Source organism: Martes martes, assembly GCF_963455335.1.
Source record: "Martes martes genome assembly, chromosome: 3".
Lineage (NCBI taxonomy): Eukaryota > Metazoa > Chordata > Mammalia > Carnivora > Mustelidae > Martes > Martes martes.
In genome coordinates, this window is record NC_137890.1 from 129,144,420 (window position 1) to 129,164,450 (window position 20,031).

General features: G+C 40.5%; 1 protein-coding gene across 1 annotated transcript in view; it reads right to left on the reverse strand.

Annotated features, from left to right (window-relative positions):
* DYNC1I2 (dynein cytoplasmic 1 intermediate chain 2) overlaps window positions 1-20,031 on the reverse strand; it is a gene marked incomplete at its 5' end in the record, with an annotated part of 146,639 nt that overhangs the window by 109,191 nt on the left and 17,417 nt on the right. The window lies entirely within an intron of this gene.

A 20,031-nucleotide genomic window follows, 5' to 3' on the forward strand; every position in this document is an offset into this window, starting at 1 on the left:
TGTGATATGAGAAAGATTCAACCAGCCATTGCTGGCTTTAAAGATAGAAGAGGACCCAAGCCAAGGAATGCAGGTGGCCTCCAGCTGGAAAAGGAAACAAATTCTCTAGAGCTCCCAGAAGGAACACAGCCCTGCCAACACTTTGATTTTAGCCCAGTGAGACCCACTTTGGATTTCGCACTTGCAGAATGGTAAAATAATCAATTTGTGCTGTTATAAGCCACTGAACTTGCAGTAATCTGTTACAGCACCCATAAAAAATGAATACAATTGTGTTAAAATGTTTTAGATGGCACTGGTCCTTAACACCCTAGAACAAAAGATGGGTCTCTCTAGATTACTAACCATAATCGGATGTTTGGTATACAAACTAAGGTATCCATGGGTAAGGCTGCCAGTTTTTAATTCACTTGAAATATCATAGTACCAATCATCAGGTACATTATATTGATATGCATTTTCCATGTTTGTGTTTGTTGTGGATCAGTATTTTTTAAGGTGGAGTGTGAGGGTGTATTAATTTCCTAGGGCTGCCGTAACAAACTGGGGCAGCTTAAAACAACAGGTATTTATTTTCTCATAGTTCTGGAGGCTAGAAGCCTAAAAGGAAGGTGTCTGTAGGGACAGACTCCCTCTGAAGGCTCTTGGAAAGATTCTTTCTTTGGCTCCTTCAGCTTCTGGTTCATGGGAGCATAACTCCAACCCTGACCTCCATCTTCACATGGCCTTACTCCCTGTGTGTCCCTGTGTTGTCTCTTTCTCCTTCTAAGGACACCAGTCTGGGATTTACAGCCCATCCTCAGATTAGCCCATCCTAATCAATATGACCTCATCCTGACTTGATTACATCTGCAAAGACCCTATTTCCACATAAGTCCATGTTCATAGGTACCAGGAGTTAGGACTTCAACTCACCTTTTAGGTGACACAGTTCAACCTACAACAGAGGGCTACTTCCTCCGAATCCCTGTTGTGCTTATTAAAGATGCAAATTCCAGGTGGTCCCCTGGGGACTCCAGGGGACCACCTGGAATTTGCATTTTATAAGCAATTAAATAAGCAGAATTTGCAATTAAATAAGCAGATTTCTTATTCTAAATGAGAATCTGCTTATGTAACAAGCTCTTCTCATGAATATTAGTCACCTAAACTTTAAGAACCATTGATATGTTTAACGGTTTTACTTTTCATAATTTAAAATGGTAAGGAAAGATAATTTAGCTTAAAACCACTTTGGTCTTCCAAATAATTATTGTATATGTTTATAGAAGTGAAAAATGCAGGAAACTCTCCTTCTGTGTACAATAGTATGCACAATTTCCACAAGAGGGTAAAGGCGCTCAAGAAAAACAACAGGTGTTCAAATAGTTCCATAAACTCAAAGCTGACCTGTTTTAACTTTCAAGCTTCCCTGACATGTCCACCAAGTTGCAAAATTCTTGGCCTAGGAACAGAAGAGGTACCCAAAAAAACACTGATGTGAAGGAAACAAGAAGATGGCCTTTGAGCCCCTGAAACACAACATGGTCCCAAGAGAAAGAAACAAGCCCTGACATGTTTTCTGAGAGTGACACCTGGTGCCTATGAGGAGGTGGCCCCAGGGGGTGCTGGGGGAACAAAGGAACTGAGAGAAATTCTGGGGAATCTGACAGAGGCAACTCAAGTTCCTGGAAAGTTCTGTGTTGTGTTTGCCTCTCCTCTGAGAATGTTCGCTCTGAGCCAACACAAGTGTTATGTATGTGTCCCAAATAAGTAGCATCCCTCCCTTTGTTTTTTCTAGTCAAGATTTATTTGAAGAATATTAAAGTACATAGGTTGTATATAGAAATACCAGGAAGGATGTATGCCAAAAGAGAAACAGTGGCTATCTCTGGATGGTGGGATTTTGGGTGGTTTTTACCTTTATACTTTTTTGGTTGTTGTTGCTGTTGTTTGAGAATGTTATAATTTTCTGCATTTGATTTTGTTTTAATGAGCATTTATTATTTACAAACTCTAAACCACTATAATTGTAAGATAGTTGTGCACATGTATTTGTGCATGTGAGATGGTAGATAAAATAAGAGCAAACAACTGAGTTAGTTTTGAATAGAAGTCCAATCCATTAAGATTCATTTGTTCTCCATAGCAGACCATCATACCCTGAAGTAAGTCAGGAACAATCAAAGGAAAAAGAGAGAGAGAGCCCTGTGGCTCTCTAACAAATCATTTTATTTTCTCCCTCTTCCCCTCCTACCTCTCAAATCTGAGGATGAGGACGAAGGAAGAGAGGAGATGAGTCAGGGGAGGTGTGGGGGCTGGGCAGTAGCCTGTTGGGCCTAGGGTGTGGCTGAGATCAGGGGCCAAGAACCCAGGGTTTGGTTGGAAAATGGATGGAAAGTGGGAACACTTTTTCAAGTCTATAAAGCCACTTGCGGAGATTTTTATTTACTTACCAAGCGTGGACCAGACAAACAGTATTGTCTTAAGAAACAAATTATTTGACTACTGGTTCAGGTTTGGAGTCCCATCTGTCCTGCAGGGTCACCCTACTTTTTTTTTTTTTTTTTTTTAATAGCATCCCATGCCTTATCAGATGTCTTTACTTAACATGGCAGTAAAAGTAGTTTTTCTCTGGGTATTATCCCAGCTCTTATATAATGCTTTCTAGAACATTTCTAGCTAACAATGGATTTATAGGATTTAAAGTTTTAAAATATAAACTTACAGAATTACACTTAGATTTTTATTTTCTACGTATTTTAACAGGTAAAAAATAACTTTGTAATCTTCGCCATATGGCCATAATCCACACTTGCAACCACAACATGGTTTTTGCTGGGGTAGGGATATGCTGGTATGACTATAGACTTGCTTCAAAACTCATCCTTATACAAAGACCCTTTGAAATTACAGTGTCTGTGGAAGGGAAGAGAATGGGGAGCTGCTAAGATGAAGCATGTTAAAACATTAGAAAGGAGCAGACTCCTCTTTAATTTTTTTTAAAAAACAAAGATGTAAGCTGGTTAATACTGGGGGTAAGGGGCGTAGCATTTTAAATAGTAATAGGCGCTGGAGGCAAAGAGAAGCATTTCAGAGCCACATGAATGTTCTAGTGAGGTGAGGAGAAGGAAGAGAGGCTTTGCCAGTGCAGGTAGCTGGGTTGTTCTGGTGTGCAGCTCTGAGCCTGGGACTAATTTTTTTTTTAAAGATTTTATTTATTTATTTGCGAGACAGACAATGAGAGAGAGCATGAGAGGGGAGAAGGTCAGAGCAAGAAGTAGACTCCTCACGGAGCTGGGAGCCTGATGCGGAACTCAATCCCGAGACTCCGAGATCATGACCTGAGCTGAAGGCAGTCGCCCAACCAAATGAGCCACCCAGGTACCTGAGTCTGGTACTAATATTGCAACCCTGCTGAAAAAGGCTCATCCATCCAGTGACCAGGAACCCAAGAGGGCAATGGCTGGGCCAGAGTGATTAAAGAAAGGGAACCTGAAAAAGAGGCAAGAGAAAAATTGGTATTTAACATTCTACTTACTCCTAAAAAGTGTGTGCAACTCATCCTAGAGAGAAATTACTACTTGCCTTCAAATAGCCAAGTGTGACCTCTTTGACCTAGCTGTAGCAACTTCTTACTAGACATCTCCAGAGTCAAGGGAAACAACAGCAAAAATGAACTAATGGGACTTCATCAAGATAAAAGCTTCTGCCCATTGATGGAAACAATCAACAAAACTAAAAGGCAGTCTATGGAATGGGGAAAGATATTTGCCAATGGCATATCTGATAAAGGGTTAATATTCAAAGTCTATAAAGAACTTACCAAACTCAACACCCAAAACCATATACTCTGTGGGGAGTCTGCTTCTCCCTCTCCCCCTGCCCCTCCGCTCCTGCACTTGTGCTCACTCTCTCTCTCAAATAAATAAATAAAATCTTAAACAAATTAAGAACTTACCAAACTCAATACCAAAAAACAAGTAAACCAGTTAAGAAATGGGCAGAATGCATGAATAGATCGTTTTCCAAAGAAGATACCCAGGTGGCTAACAGACACATGAAAAAATGCTCAATATCACTAGGGAAATGCAACTCAAAACCACAATGAGATACCACTTCACACCAGTCAGAATGTCTAAAATCAACAATCCAAGAAACAACAGATTCTGGAAAGGATTTGGGGAAAGAAGAACCCTCTCACACTGTTGGTGGGAACACAAACTGGTGTAGCCACTCTGGAAAACAGTATGGAGGTTCCTCAAAAAGCTAAAAACAGAGCTACCTGATGATCTAGCAATTGCACTACTAGACATTTGCCCAAAGGATACAAAAATTCAGATTCAAAGAGGTACACACACTCCAACGCTTATAGCAGCATTATCAGCAATAGCCAAACTATGGAGACCGCCCAAATGTCCATCAACTGACGAATGGATAAAGAAGATGTGGCATATATGCAAAAGACTATTACTCAGCCATCAAAAATTGAAATCCTGCCATTTGCAACAAGAGTTTATTATGCTAAATGAAATAAGTCAGTCAGAGAAAGACAAATACCAAATGATCTCAATCGTATGTGGAATGTAAGAAAGAAAAGAGATGAACATATGGGAAGAGGGAAAAGAAAAGAGGAGAGCGAAACAAGCCATAAGAGGCACTTATCAAGAGAGAACAAATCTGAGCATTGGGGTGAGGGATGGGCTAGACAAGTGATGGGTATTAAGGAGGGTATTTGTTGTAATTGAGCAGTGGGTGTTGTATGTAACTGATGAATCACTGGACTTCTACTCCAGAAACCAATATCACACTGTATGTTCACTCACTAAAATTTAAATATAAAAATTAAGAAAGAATATAAGGCCAAGGGAGGAAAAAAGCCAAATAGCCAAATGTGATGTTGCTAAGTCCTGAATGAGAGGATATGGGAAGGAAGCTAACATTTGGCGAGCTCCCACTATGTCCTGGCACTTTGCTAGATGCTTTTTACATTATTTTGTTTAATCTTCAAAACGGTGCTGGAGACAGCACTATTGTGCACATTTTGCAGAGGAGGAAACTAAAGCATAGGAAGGTTAAATAACTCATCAAAACCACAAAATTAGCAAGTGGCAGAGTTTGTAGGATCTACCTGGCTGGAAAAGCATTGCTCCTTTGACTGAGTAGAAACACCATGGCAAACTAGAGAGTTCAATCTCCACTTTTGTTTTGGCTTCTGGTCACTGCTGCTATCCATTACAGAAGGACTTTGGCCTTGACCTATTCAACTCATTCTTTACTATAGACATTGCCATCCCATGGTGTGTTAGTCCAGGTCCTTCAAGACACAGACCCCAAGGAAGAATTAGAAGTGGAGAGATTTTATTAGGGGAAATGTTGATGTGACTGAGATGGGGCAGGTATGGGAAAAGGCTGAGAGCTGTCATACTACAAAGCAAGTCGATCCTGGTGAAGAAGAAAGGGAAGGAAGATTGGATAGAAGGTTCCTGGACCACTAAGCAGTCTCAGGAAGACTTAGTAAAGCTTATGGGAAGTAATGTGGTCTATCCATAAAATGGATTATTACTAGGCCATAAAAAGGAATAAATAACAGAATGTTATTCAACCTTAAAAAGGAAGGAAATTCTGTCTTATGTTACAACATGATGAACCTGGAAGACATTATACTAGGTGAAATAAGCCAGGTAGACAAAGAAAAATATGATTCCACCTGTGTGAGATACCTAGAGTAGTCAAACTCATAGAGACAGAAAGTAGAATGGTGGCTGCTGGGGGCTGGGGGTAGGGAGGGAGTGAGGAGTCATTTTATGGACATAGAATTTCAGTTTTACAAGACAAAAAGAGTTCTGGAGATTGGTTGCACAATGATGTGAATGTACTTTACATTACTGAACTGTATACCTGAAAAGGTTAAAGCGGTAAATTTCATGTTATGTCTGTTGTACCACAATTTCAAAAAGGGCAAAACAAAGTGGGGGGAAAAAAGGAATGAAGTACCGATATGTACCGTGACATGGGTGAACCTCAGAACCACTGTGGAAGCCAAAAAAGCCAGACATAAAAGGCCACAGGTTGTATGGCCCCATTTACATAGAACAGTCAAGACAGGCAAAACCCTGGAGACAAAAAGTAGGTTAGTGATTGCCATAGGTGGTGAGAGTAGAGAATGAGAAGTAACTGGTCATGGGAACAGAGCTTCCTTTTGGAGTGATCAAAATGCTATGGAATCTGGTGCCTGGGTGGCTCAGGTGGTTGGGCTACTGCCTTTGGCTCGGGTCATGATACTGGAGTCCCGGGACCGAGTCCCACATCGGGCTCCCAGCTCCACGGGGAGTCTGCTTCTCCCTCTGACCTTCTCCCCTCTCATTCTCTCTCTCTCTCTCTCAAATAAATAAAATCTTTTAAAAAAATGCTATGGAATCAGATAATGGGGGCAGTCCCGTGACTTTGCGCATACAGTAAAAACTATTGAATTGTATACATTCAAAGTGACTTTTATGGTATGTGCATGATATCTCAAGGAAGATGCTGTTTTTCAAAAATGCCTCAATGGATATCAGAGCCCATCAGCACGGGGGCCTCAGTCAATTACACTCCCTGCCGTTGCAGATCTGGAAGGTGCCTTTTCATGGCGGCCACACACGAAGAACTATCACAAGTGTATTTTTGGTGTTGATCATAATAGTTACCTAAAATGCATTAAGTGCAGCTCTGAGCAGAGTAATGGGCTAAATTATTTCCCCCAAATGATTTTCTTTTCCAGGATTCAGTAAATGCATGGTCCTGATTTTCTCACTGAGGGTACATGAGTTTTGATGCTGCTATTTCAATGCTGCAACCAGTCTGCTTCTGAGAGAGCAAAGGCTATGTCAGCAGAAAATACGAAATGGTTTCAGATCTACTTTGTGACCCTAACAAACATAAAAGTAGGATGAAACAACTTGGTATTTTCAACTGCTGACCAGAGGCACACTTATGCAAACCGTCATGGGAGTCATTGCTGCTATCATCTTCACTTTGGGCAAATGAAATAGAAAGAATGAGGGATGGGACAAGCCCCAGCGAAATAAGACAGGAATGCTTATGGCTCAAGGTACATGGTAATTTTTTAAAGTTCCAGATTTACTAGCTTAAATGGAAGATAAACCAACATCCAATTTAAAATAAATTTCCCTGAGAGGTAGAAGGAACAAAAAGAGGGAATACTACTAGAAGCTGGACATTTCTCAAATTACTTTACTTAGAGATATGACTTTGGAATGATGTGACTGTGATGCATGATTAAAATAAAATGGAATAACTACGGAAATTTAAAATTGCAGTTAGTAAACCTAACTCTGTATTGAGTGGGCAGCTTAACTGCACAGAAAAGAACTATTTCAAGGTATTTTAAAAAACATAATAACTTGACCAGGATGTACTCTAAGACAAAAAGAACTATAAAAACGAACAAATTTTTTTCCAGTAGTCATACTGTTAGTACCAATAACACTGATATAGTTTATTCTAAACTATTATGTATGTAATAGAATAAAGCAAATAAGTAATTATGTTAACTCAAGGGGAGCCAAGATTTTCAACATAAAAAAGTTACAAATATAAAATCAGAGAAGTTAAATAAAAACCATGTAATCCTAAATTTGATTTAGAAATGTAAATGCATAATGCATTTTCTATTAAAAAATATTTCCTGGTTCTATGTACTAGAAAACCCTAGGGACAACGAAACCCAGCTCGTCTACCACAGCACCCAGACTATAGTTTCTAAATACAACTTCTCACCAAAAGGAATCGGTCTCTCGGGGAAATGGCTAATTAACTGGGTCAAAATGATTCTGATTGGCTTGGAATATCTTGCCATAAACAAGGAAGCTATGAAAAACTATGGGGGTCGTGATAAAAGGATTAAGAGGCCAACTCAATGAGGCTCCCATGGGCCAAAAATGGGAACAAATTTAAGCATCAAGATGAATAATAACTGCAATGGAATGAAACACATTAAAATCTGTGAGTTTATAATAATGCTAAGCAAGCAAAAAAATATTGATCATCTTTGGAGAATGCTAGGAAACCAAATCATTTTTCTTAAAAAAAAAAAAAAAAAAGAATCAAGCATTTATTCTGCCGTTCCCATATAAATTATATCTCAGGACCATAAAATTGTTGATGAAAGGAAGTTTTCTTGACAGAATTAAGCTAATAAGTGAAGAAGAATGATAAAAATAGAATATGATTATCTTGCCACCTTCTAATGAATTTATGGATATAGACAATTACCATCAGACAATGATCATCAAGGGGCTGCTAACATCACAGAAGCAAACAGACATTTTCCGCCCCCTAGTGGAAAGTCACGATTATGAAGTATTTTTTTTTTAAATTTATTTCTTTTCAGTGTAACAGAATTCATTGTTTATGCACCACACCCAGTGCTCCATTCAATACGTGCCCTCCATAATACCCACCACCTGGCTCACCCAACCTCCCACCCCCACCCCTTCAAAACCCTCAGATTGTTTTTCAGAGTCCACAGTATCTCATGGATCATCTCCCCTTCCAATTTCCCTCAACTCCCTTCTCTCCATCTCCTATGTCCTCCATGTTATTTGTTATGCTCCACAAATAAGTGAAACCATATGATAATTGACTCTCTCTGCTTGACTTATTTCACTCAACATAATCTCTTCCAGTCCCATCCATGTTGATACAAAAGTTGGGTATTCATCCTTTCTGATGGAGGCATAATACTCCATAGTGTATATGGACCACATTTTCCTTATCCATTCGTCCGCTGAAGGGCATCTTGGTTCTTTCCACAGTTTGGCGACCATGGCCATTGCTGCTATAAACATTGGGGTACAGATGGCCCTTCTTTTCACTACATCTGTATCTTTGGGGTAAATACCCAGTAGTGCAGTTGCAGGGTCATAGGGAAGCTCTATTTTTAATTTCTTAAGGAATCTCCACACTGATTTCCAAAGTGGCTGCACCAACTTACATTCCCACCAACAGTGTAAGAGGGTTCCCCTTTCTCCACATCCTCTCCAACACATGTTGTTTCCTGTCTTGCTAATTTTGGCCATTCTAAACTGGTGTAAGGTGGTATCTCAATGTGGTTTTAATTTGAATTTCCCTGATGGCTAGTGATGATGAACATTTTTCATGTGTCTGATAGCCATTTGTATGTCTTCATTGGAGAAGTGTCTGTTCATGTCTTCTGCCCATTTTTTGACATGATTATCTGTTTTGTGTGTGTTGAGTTTAAGAAGTTCTTTATAGATCCTAGATATCAACCTTTTGTCTGTACTGTCATTTGTGAATATCTTCTCCCATTCTGTGGGTTGCCTCGTTGCTTTGTTGACTATTTCCTTTGCTGTGCAGAAGCTTTTGATCTTGATGAAGTCCCAAAAGTTCATTTTCGCTTTTGTTTCCTTTGCCTTTGGAGACATATCTTGAAAGAAGTTGCTGTGGTTGATATCGAAGAGGTTATTGAAGTATTCTTGATAAACAAGCAAACCTGAATCCAATATAGGTGTCAACAACCTGTGTCTATTCAACTTCAATTTCTCTGACTTAACCTGTATGTACTGTCCAATAAGGCAGGCACTACCTATTTGTGACTATGTGAATAGAAATTAATTATAACAAAATAAAATAATTCTGTCCCTCAGTCACACTAGCACAATAGCCACACCTGCAGATACAGAAAATTTCCATCATCACAGAAAAGTCCATTGGACAGGACTGAAAATCCAGCCACTGGTTTGTAGGAAGTACAGGGAACTGAAGAACATGATTCACCCAGCATTAGGATTCAGTCACTAAATCTAGGGTATGGGAAACTCTATAGGACAAATGATCCAGCTCTTTCAACGAATAAATTATAAGGGGGAAAAAGGAGGAAAGCGGAATGGATAGTTTAAAAAAATTTAAGAAAAACAACTAAATGTAAAGAATGAGCCCTTTGAATCCTGATGGTAAAACTCTGAAAACTATTAATGAGGCAAAATTTAAATACTGATGATACTTGATGATATGAAGACAGTATTTTTTTTTAAGAATAGTGATACTTTGGTTATGTCTAAATGAAAGATCTCTTATCTTATAAAGATATATCCTGTTTACAAAGGTATGATTTGATATCTAAATTTAGCTTTAAAGTAATCCAGTAGGGAAAGAAAATGGATCAGGGCATAAACGGAGTAAGATGTGCTATATGTTGACAATTCTTGATGTTGGACATTCCATTAAACTATTCTTGTTTTTGTGTATGTCTGAAGTTTTCCATAAAAAGCATTTTAGGGGCACCTGGGTGGCTCAGTTGGTTAAGCGCCTGACTCTTGATTTCGGCTCAGGTCATGATATCAGGGTTGTGAGACTGAGTCCCATGTGGGGATCCATGCTAGGTGTGGAGTCTGCTTAAGATTCTCTCTCTTCCATTCCCTCTGCCTGTACCCCACCCCTCTCTCTCTCCCTTTCTTAAAGAAAAAAAAAAAAAAAAAGGAAAGAAAAAGAAAAGAGAAACATTTTAAAAATGGCTGACTTGTCTTTTAGATTCATAGAATAGGTCTGAATCCATTTGGCATTTTTTTGCTGTTGCATGTTTTTTATTCTCCTTGTCAGAACATTTGAAACATAGAAATGGTGGCATCACAGCATGCTGCATTGTTCTCCGACCTGCATCTCATGCTGTGACATTACCTAAACTTGCTTTCCCATTACATTAGCTGTAAGACCACTAAGGAGGTGCCCACTAGCCATCTGACACTCAATGTACAACCCAAAGTGATCCTGACATCCAAAGGACCATGGAAAATGCTGAAGTACAAAGATGAATAAAATACAGTTCTTGACTTTAGGGAGCTTACACTCTCATGGGGAGGCAGTCATATAATAAATAAATGACTATAATAAAGAAGGCACAAAGGTTAGGGTGGCCTGAAGAAGAAATTGGTGATTTCTATCTTGGGGTGGGATTAGAGAAAGGCTTCATTAAACAAGGCAGACTTTGCACAACATTTTAGAAGAAAATGAAAATGTGCTTTCCAGATTGACAGCAGAAGCAAGGACAGACAGGCATGGAAGTGGCTGGTATGTTTGGGAGATCAGGCACACAGTGACTGGCCGCTCTAGTGGTGTTGGTTAGTAAAATTCCTGAGTCTTTCTGGTAATGCCAGTCTTATGAATGGGAAATTTAAGTCAGTTCAATAAGTCCAATCCAATAAACTCTCAGTTCACTTAAGGGAATACCTAGCAAAGCAAATGAATAACTGAAAACATTCTACCATTGAAGCACTTTCTATGCATTGAACACTCTCCCAGAGTCTGCGGAAAGCCCATAGGAAAATGGGGGGGGGGGGGGTTTCCTGTTAGAGAGGTAGGATTTACCCAAGTGGAATAATTACAAAGAAGGAGTAGCCCTCCCGGGCCAATGTAATTCCTTCTCTAGGCAAACTGATCTGCAAACAGAAAAGGAAGAAAGAAACAGAAAAGTCAGGACATGATAAAATGTTAGGTATTTTTAAAATCTCATCTATGCTAGGATTGCAACTATGTATGTATGTATGTACAACGAATGCATGCAAATTTAGGGAAGAGAGGAAGCCTTGAAAATTTTTTAGTGGGGTGGCATTGGGATTTTTTTAACTCTTCAAAAATTTTAGTTATTGGGATGCCTGGGTGGCTCAGTCACTTAAGTAGCTGCCTTTAGCTCAGGTCTTGATCCCAGCATCCTGGGATTGAGTTCCACATCAGGCTCCCTGCTCTCTCCCTCTGCTTGCTGCATCCCTCTGCTTGTGTTCTCGCTGTGTGTCAAATAAATAAATATTTTTTTAAAAATTTTAGTACTATTGTGTTAATAAGTAGAGGAAACTTTCTAAAGCGTACAATAATTTGGACTTAAAATAGAAAGATTGTTCTTAAAGATTGAGAGGAAATGGGAGACAGTAAAAGAATAAGGTCTAAATAATCTTACAATTTTGGCAAATTCTAACTAATCAGTTCTCCTTGGCTGGGAAGAAATGATAAGAAACCTATAATAAGTAGAAGTCACATTAAAACAAAGCTATAACATCTCTCCCATGCAGGTTTTGGGTAATTCATTTGGTTAAATGGGTGTGCAGAAAGAAGACAGTTTCCCCCCAACTGAACAATTCTGATGTCTAATTTGAGGTCAGGTCCCTTTTAGCAGTAGACGGTTTTTGTCTGGCGAATACAGCAAATGCCAAGCCTCTCCCACTTGTCCTCTCTCTGGATTATTTGCTTACTCCGGGAAATGAAAGGATGGCACGGTTGGTGAACCGGGAGTTGTTATTCTTTGCCTGCATATCATGTTGGCTTTTTTGTAAGAAAAATCATAAGAATATATGAAAGTTTTTGATGAATAGAACCCTTTATTTTTAGCAGAAAATGGATGGAACCGTTTGGGGCTTTGCGGCTGCCTGTTGCTCTCGTGTGAGCACTTCCCACTGCCTCGACTTTTTATTCTGCTGCGTGCTCGGTGCCAAGATTTACATGGCCACTGTGGGGAACAACTAGATTTAGCATAAGTAAGAATAACCGCTTTTCCCCTGGGGAGAGACAAAAAGGATAAGTGCACAAGGCGCAGAGACAATATTACTGGGAGTTATATTCTTGTTCAGCTCTTTTATTCACTCTGAATCCTGGATTCTGTTGCAAATAATAAAAGCAAGAAGCCAGTTGGCTTGGAGCCAAGGTCTGGGATTAGCAGAAGAGACTGTTTTGTTTTGGGCTAAAAATATGTTGGTCAGTGATGGTTCCACACATTACAAATATAGCCATTTGGATTACAAATTGGTTTTTTCATAAACTGAGATATTGCCAAGAAAGTGCAAATTAATAATGATTTGAATTGTTGGGAAAGACACATTTCTGTCAGAGCACCTGGGAGCCCAGGCAGTGTTTGTGCACACCTGTTACTGCTTGAGACACTTCCTCAATTTGCAACACGTTCTCTGACTTTGGGTTGGATTGTTACTATTCCCTTAACAACCTGCAGCTTTCCTTAGTTCAAATTGTAAGGTACTTTTTACTCTAACACTAAACCCAAATGATGTCATTTTTTTCCTTTTCACTCTCATCTCAAATATTCCCCATCCTTCCCCCCCCCCAAAAAAAACAGACTAAATTGCTTGCAAGAACTCATTTTGAATTCAGGCAAACCTGGGTTGGAATCGTAGCTTTCCTACATGCTACCTATCTTTGATGATCCTAGGGAAATTACTTAATTTTTCTTTACTTCAATTCCCTCATTGATAAAATGATAAATGATAATGGTACAAATCTCATTGGGTTTTGGTCAAGATTGTTGGGAAAATACATAAAGATCATTTTGCCTTATACCTATGCAATGATAATATTGCATGGTAAGTAATGAAATTTTATTGATTATTGTGGGTAGAGTGGCATTCAGAGGGAAATTTATAGCTTAAAATATAAAAAAATAAGAAAGCTTTAAAAATGAAATGAACATTCAACTTAGAAAGTAAGAAAAAGACAAAGAAGATGTTTATGTTATAAATAGGATTAACTTCTATTTCTCGTTCTGTGGAAGACTAGATGTCCAGAGAATGTCTTCCAATATGGAATTTGAAATTCTGGATGAAACATATTTTTATTTATTATTTTTTATTCACTTGACAGAGAGAGAGCACAAGCAGGGGAAGCAGCAGCAAAGGGAGAGGGAGACACAGGCTCCCCATGAGCAAGGAGCCGGATGTGGGGCTCCATCCCAGGACCCTGAGATCATGACCTAAGCCAAAGGCAGACACTTAACTGACAGAGCCACCCAGGCACCCTGAAACATAATTTTAAATATCTTTTAAAATACTTGGCTGGCTATTGGGAAAAGGAAGAATACTCCTGCCATACGTAATAAAAAAGTAAAAATCCTGAGAGGTAGGTCTATCTGATGCTGGTGTTTGCCACAGAGGTTTCTAGCTAACTTTGGTGGCCATATGCCAAAGAGGATAGACAAAAATACAAGGCCCGTAAACGCTGAGGGGATGGTCTGGAAATTTTCCATATGAAGCCAGAATTCCAGAAACATTATATTAGGTACATTCAAGATGGCTGAATGGGGCCTGGTGGTGAAGGTGGGACACCCTCCAGAGACAGAAACAGTGAGGGGAATTTACCTGTCGTTTTAGATCTAAATAAAAAGAAAAAAATGGGGAAAAATACTTGGAGAATATCTAACCACAGATTTGTTACAACACGTGTTTGGGGCCAGAATTTATACTATCTGTGTTACCTACTTCCTAATAAATCTAAGACAAATATTTGGTTAAAAGTGCTCCCAAAGCTGCTGCCTTCGGCTCAGGTCATGATCCCAGGGTCCTGGGATCGAGCCCTGCATCGGGCTCTCTGCTCAGCAGGGAGCCTGCTTCCTCCCTTCTCTCTCTGCCTGCCTCTCTACCTACTTGTGATCTGTCTGTCAAATAAATAAATAAAATCTTAAGAAAAAAAAAAGTGCTCCCAAATATTTGGTTAACAGGAACAGAATAACGCAATAAACCTAAATGAAGCAGAAGGATGGAAATAATAAGCGAAAGAATTAATGAAACAGAAAATAAACAGCAAAGTACCTCTTTTGAAAGGATTAAGAGTAATGACAAACCCTCAGAGACCTTGACCAAGACCGAGGAGAAAACAACAAAATAGCATGAGAAGAGTGCATAATTGAGATGCTAAAAGGAGTTAGCATCTTGAACACCTTTGCCAATAAATTTGAAAACAGATGAGATGCACAGATTCTTAGAACAATGTTCTCAAACTTTAACCTGTACCCGGATCATCTGGAAAATCTTTAAAAACACAGACTGCTGCCCCCAGTCCCAAGAGATCACCCGATTTCATGGATCTGAGATAGAGTCTGAAAGCTTGCATTTTTAGCCCATTCTCAGGTGGTGAAGCATTGAGGACACTGTTCCAGAAAATATCAATTACCAAACACTCTTCACAAGAAAGAGTATTTCATAGCCTAATGCTTCCCTGCTTTTTTCACATAATGGCACACATACAGAAAAACCCCATAATATTGTATGGCGCACTCGTGTCAACAGATGAGGCTGCTCTTGGCTGGGGCTAGTCTGCCTTTGAACTCTGCTCATCCCAGCCCTACCTTGACCTATTTGGTCTTGGTAGCCCCAGGGATTGAAGGAGCAACATCCTGGGCTCCCCTGCACTCCGGACTCCACGTACCCATGTGCTTGTGCTCACACATACTAGTTTTTTACTGCTGCATAAAAAAATCACCCCCAGATTTAACAGCTTAAAATTACACAGTGTTGGTGAGAACTTGTAATAACCGTAACTATTACACAGTTATTATCTCACAGTTTCCGGGATTCCTACATCCGGAATCTAGATGCGGCCTCACCGGGTCCTCCGACTCTGAGCTCTACCAAGGCTGCAGTGAAGACGCGGGCAGGCGCTAGAGTTATCTTCAGGGAAGAACCTGCTCCAGGCTCACGTGCTTGGTTGCTGGCAAGAGTCACTTCCTCCCCGGCTGCTGGGTTGGAGGCTTCAGTTCTCTCGGCTTGTCCTCTCTGGTCCTCACGCCTTGCCATGTGGGTCTCTGCACAGCTAAAGCTTGCTTCTCACAGGTAAGCGAGAAGAGCCAGAAGCTGGCGGAAGTCAGCGTTTTGAACCATTGTCTCTGTGGCGGCTCACGTCACTTCCGCCGTCTTCTATTGGTGGAGCCCACCTCATGGGGCGGGAATTACCCACGGAAATGCCCACGGGCAGGGAAACTGAGAGCTGGAGTTCATTAAGGGCCATCCCCAAAGCCTGCTTACCACAGAGAAGGGACATCGCTTCGTGGGAAGGTTAATGCACGTGATCAGCTTTCCTGGAGCGTTCCAGATCACCATCTAACAGTATATGATAGTTACAGTTATTACAAATTCTCACCAACACTTGCTAACGCCAGACTTCTTTATTTTTGCCAATCTGATGCGTATAAAACAGGAGCTCACTGTAATCCTCTAATAACTACTGAGGGTGAGCGTATTTTCATATGTTTATTTACCACCTAGAAGTGTGCTTCTGTTCAAGGCTGTTCCCATTCTTTCATCTGTGGAGTAAGTTGTTATCTTTTTCTCATCATTTGAAAGGAGCTCTGATGTCTGGTTACTAAACCTGAGTGAGTCTCTTCCTTCAGTTTTTGGCTTCTGTTTTCACTCTCTTGATATCTTTTGAGGGCCAGCTGTTTTATTATTTTAATGTAGCTGAATTTATGTTGCTAGTTTGGTGTCAACAAATCCTTTGTTACCTCATAATTAGAAGGATAATTCTTTTTTTTTTTTTTAAGATTTTATTTATTTATTTGTCAGAGAGAGAGAGTGAGCACAGGCAGACAGAGTGGCAGAGGGAGAAGCAGGCTCCCTGCGCAGCAAGGAGCCGGATGTGGGACTCGATCCCAAGACGCTGATATCATGACCTGAGCTGAAGGCAGCTGCTTAACCAACTGAGCCACCCCGGTGTCCCTAGAAGGATAATTCTTTTAAATTTTTGAAGTTTTGTCTTTAAGTCTTTTATCCATCCAGATTTGATTTTTGTGTCTGGTGTGAGGTAGGAGTTCACTTAACTCTTTCCCTCTTATGACTCATCAATTAATACGGAAGGGTCTGTCCTCCTCCTCCTAACCTGCAATGCCATAGATAAGTTTTCCATATATTCATCTATTCATGGGTCTGACTCTGGACTCCGTTTTGGTCCATTGATCTATCTCTGAACCGATAACACATTCCAAATTACTAAAGACCTTATAAAAAATCTTAATAGCTGACAGTTGGGTCGTTGCTTCTATTCGTCCACCTCCAGGATTGTTTTGGTCATTTGTGGCTCTTTGTTCACCTGTATTTTAGGACCAGCATCAACTTCCATGAATAGAATATCATTAAGTCTATAGGTCATTTTAGGGAAATATTGTTTACATTTTCTTTAATGTCCTTTACTGAAGGTTGTTTTTAAAGATTTTATTTACTTGAGAGAGAGAGAGAGAGGACGAGCAGTGTGTGTGGGGGGGTGGTAGCAGTGGGGAAAGGGAGAGGGAGAAGCAAGTTCCCCACTGAGCAGGGAGCCCCCAATCCTGCTTGATCCCAGGACCCAGAGATCACCAGCTGAGCCAAAGACAGATGCTTAGCTTAACCAACTGAGCCATCTAGGCACCCATTTTTACTGAAGTTTTATGATTTATTCCATCAGACTTGCACAACTTTTGTTAGATCCATTCCAAGAGCCTTATATTTTTTGTTGCCATTGTAATTAGCATCATTTCTTTCAGTATATGTGTCGCTGACATGTAGATTTGAGATTATGTTTTATCTATTGACCTTAGATTGGCCTGAAAGTTTCTTTCCCCAGTTCTTGCCTGGTTTTAGTATGAAGGCTACACTAGCTCAGATAATGAGTTGGACACTATTCCCGCTTTTCCTATTCTGCAAGATTTCATGTATGATTGAAATTGTCTCATAATTCAATTTTTTTTTTTAACGGCAATAGCGGAGTTTTCTATTTGCTGTGCCATGGAAGCAAACTGGTGTGTTTGAATGGGTTTTAGAGATTTGAAGCCCTCAGCCCTGAAGAGGCCAAGGCAGACAGGTGAGGAGTGGACCTGGGGCTGCAGGATCCCCTGGTCAAGTTGCCTCTGGTCATAAGCATCCTTTTCCTTTTACCCCACTGTGCCTTTGACAGATATTACTACAGTTTTTGATTTCTCCATAAAGCTCTTGTATATGTTTTATTGGATTTATTCCAAGGTGCCTCGTAATTTGTCATCGCTGCAATTGGCATCTTTCTTCTAATTGTGTTTTCTAAATATTTGTTGCTATAGATTTGCAATTGTAGTTTATTGGTCTTATTTATGGCCAGCTTACTAAAGTCTCTTATTAATTCTGACAGTTTTTCTATAGAATAGCTTGCGTGTGTGTATGTGTGTGTGTGTGTGCGCATGCCATGCTGTGAGGAAAGTTAGGAAGCATTGTCTTAGAGAAAGTCTAGCCTTAGTTTCTTCATCTATGAAATGGGATTGAAAAGATACGTGCTTCATAAGATTGTTACAAAGATTAAATGAGCCAATCTGCTTTAGGCAGCAGACCAATAGCTGGCATGCAGTGTTTAATTACTGCTAGCTGTCTTCACTAGTTTTTCATCTTTCCTTTTCCTTAAGACCGTGTGTTCCACTCCTGCGGGCTCAACCTGGTGCCCCAGGCCATCAACAGTGGGTTTCCCTTTTCTGGGTCATCTGCCCACATTTAGATCCTGAAGGAAGCTTTGCATCCTTGTCCCAGAAAAATGCAAAAACACACAATTTTGCATATAATTTGAGGAAGGTCAAGATCCCCATATCTGTGTGCAGGGATCTTCCCTTGCCTCCAAAAGATTTGTGGAACTAGGTTAAGAATTCTGCTATAAAACAATCCTCCTAGTTTTCTAGAGGGCTTTAAGCTGTTCTGGTGGGATCCCCTAGGGATTTGGTGTGAATTTACTTTGCTCCTAGTCTGGCCATGACATTGTATGTCTGTTCTGATAAATGGGATTCAGTCCTGCCTGTCTGACCTACAGCCTGACTTTGGTATCCGGGCCACATCTTACTTTCCTGTTCTTGAGCTTGCCCTTGTCAGGCTGTTCAGGACCCCCAACATCCTAGAGATGGAGGTCCTGCTCTTTTAACATTAGTCTGTCTGGGACAGGGTGTTTCAGCATTGGCACGATTGACACTTTGTGCCGGACAGTTTTGTATTGTGTCTGTCCGTGTGCAAGGGCTGCTCTATGCATTGTGGAAGGCTTATCAGCACCCCTGCCCACTCTTCATTAGATGCTGTTAACATCCCTCAATTATAACAACTACAAAAGTCTCCAGACATAGCCACATGTTCTGCAGAGACCAGATCACCTCTAATTGGGAATCACTACTCCAGGGCCCGAAGTCCCGTCATGAAGCTTCTGCCTGATGCTTAGAGTCCTGCTCTCTGCTGCTGGACCTCTCTACTACCAACTACCAGCCTAGTTCTCCAAATAGAACTTGCTCCTGGATTTCTCAGTGCCGCATTTTTTATTCCAACAAAGAGGCCACTGTAATTCTTGCAAGATCCTTCCGGCACCAACAGCTTGCCTTGACTACCAGTTGTTCTGTTTCACGATGCAGTTTTCTCTGGCTGGTGTGAATGACCTGCCTCCATCCCCTGCAGTTGCTTGCTTTCCTGCAGAGATGGAGTGGGGTTGATTTCAGTCTCTGAATCTGGTGGAGATCCAGCTCTTGCAAGAGTGGTTGGGTCATGTGATAAGACAGCGAGAATGTGTTTGTTTTCCTTGGAAAGTAATCTTCCCAGTGGTTTTTATGTGAGAGAGCCTGTCCTTTTCCTATGTACGTGCAGATAAAATTTTCTGAAGGCGATAAATTGCCCCACTCTGTTGTGCAACAAGTCAGCTGGGAATGAGCAGCAGAACCACAGAATGTGCAGCCTTCATAGATCTCAACAGCACCAAAGTGGGGTGCTTAATAACAGAGCCTTAGAGTAAGAAAGGTTGATGCATTGAAAACTTAGAGCAAAGAACAGAATGAGGAAAAGAACACTGTGTAATGCTTTTCGCAGAGAACACATCTATGAACCACAGGAGAAAGAGAGAGTAGAAAAAGCACAGAACAAATAATATTCTGTAATATCCTAAACCTGGCTTAGTTAATCATAGGGCAGTAGAGGGTGCTGGGAGGGCCTGGTGCCTGAAAGGTACTCCAGGGGCTGACACAGATACCGACATTGGGAGGAAATCTACTCAAATAGGTAAGAATGGCATGCAATGGCTCTGATCAGTTGGAAGATTATTTTTCTCTCATGTGAAAGTTTGGTGGCTTTCCTTTGGCAAGTAGTCAAGGGCCCAGGTTTTTTTTTTTTTTTCTCTCTTTTTTGCTCTATTATCTCTCGAATATAGCTCTCATCTTCATGACCAGAATGGTCCATTCCCATACCCATATTCCTGCTAGCAGAAAGAGGTAGAGAAGGGAAGACACACCCCCTCCTCTTGGAG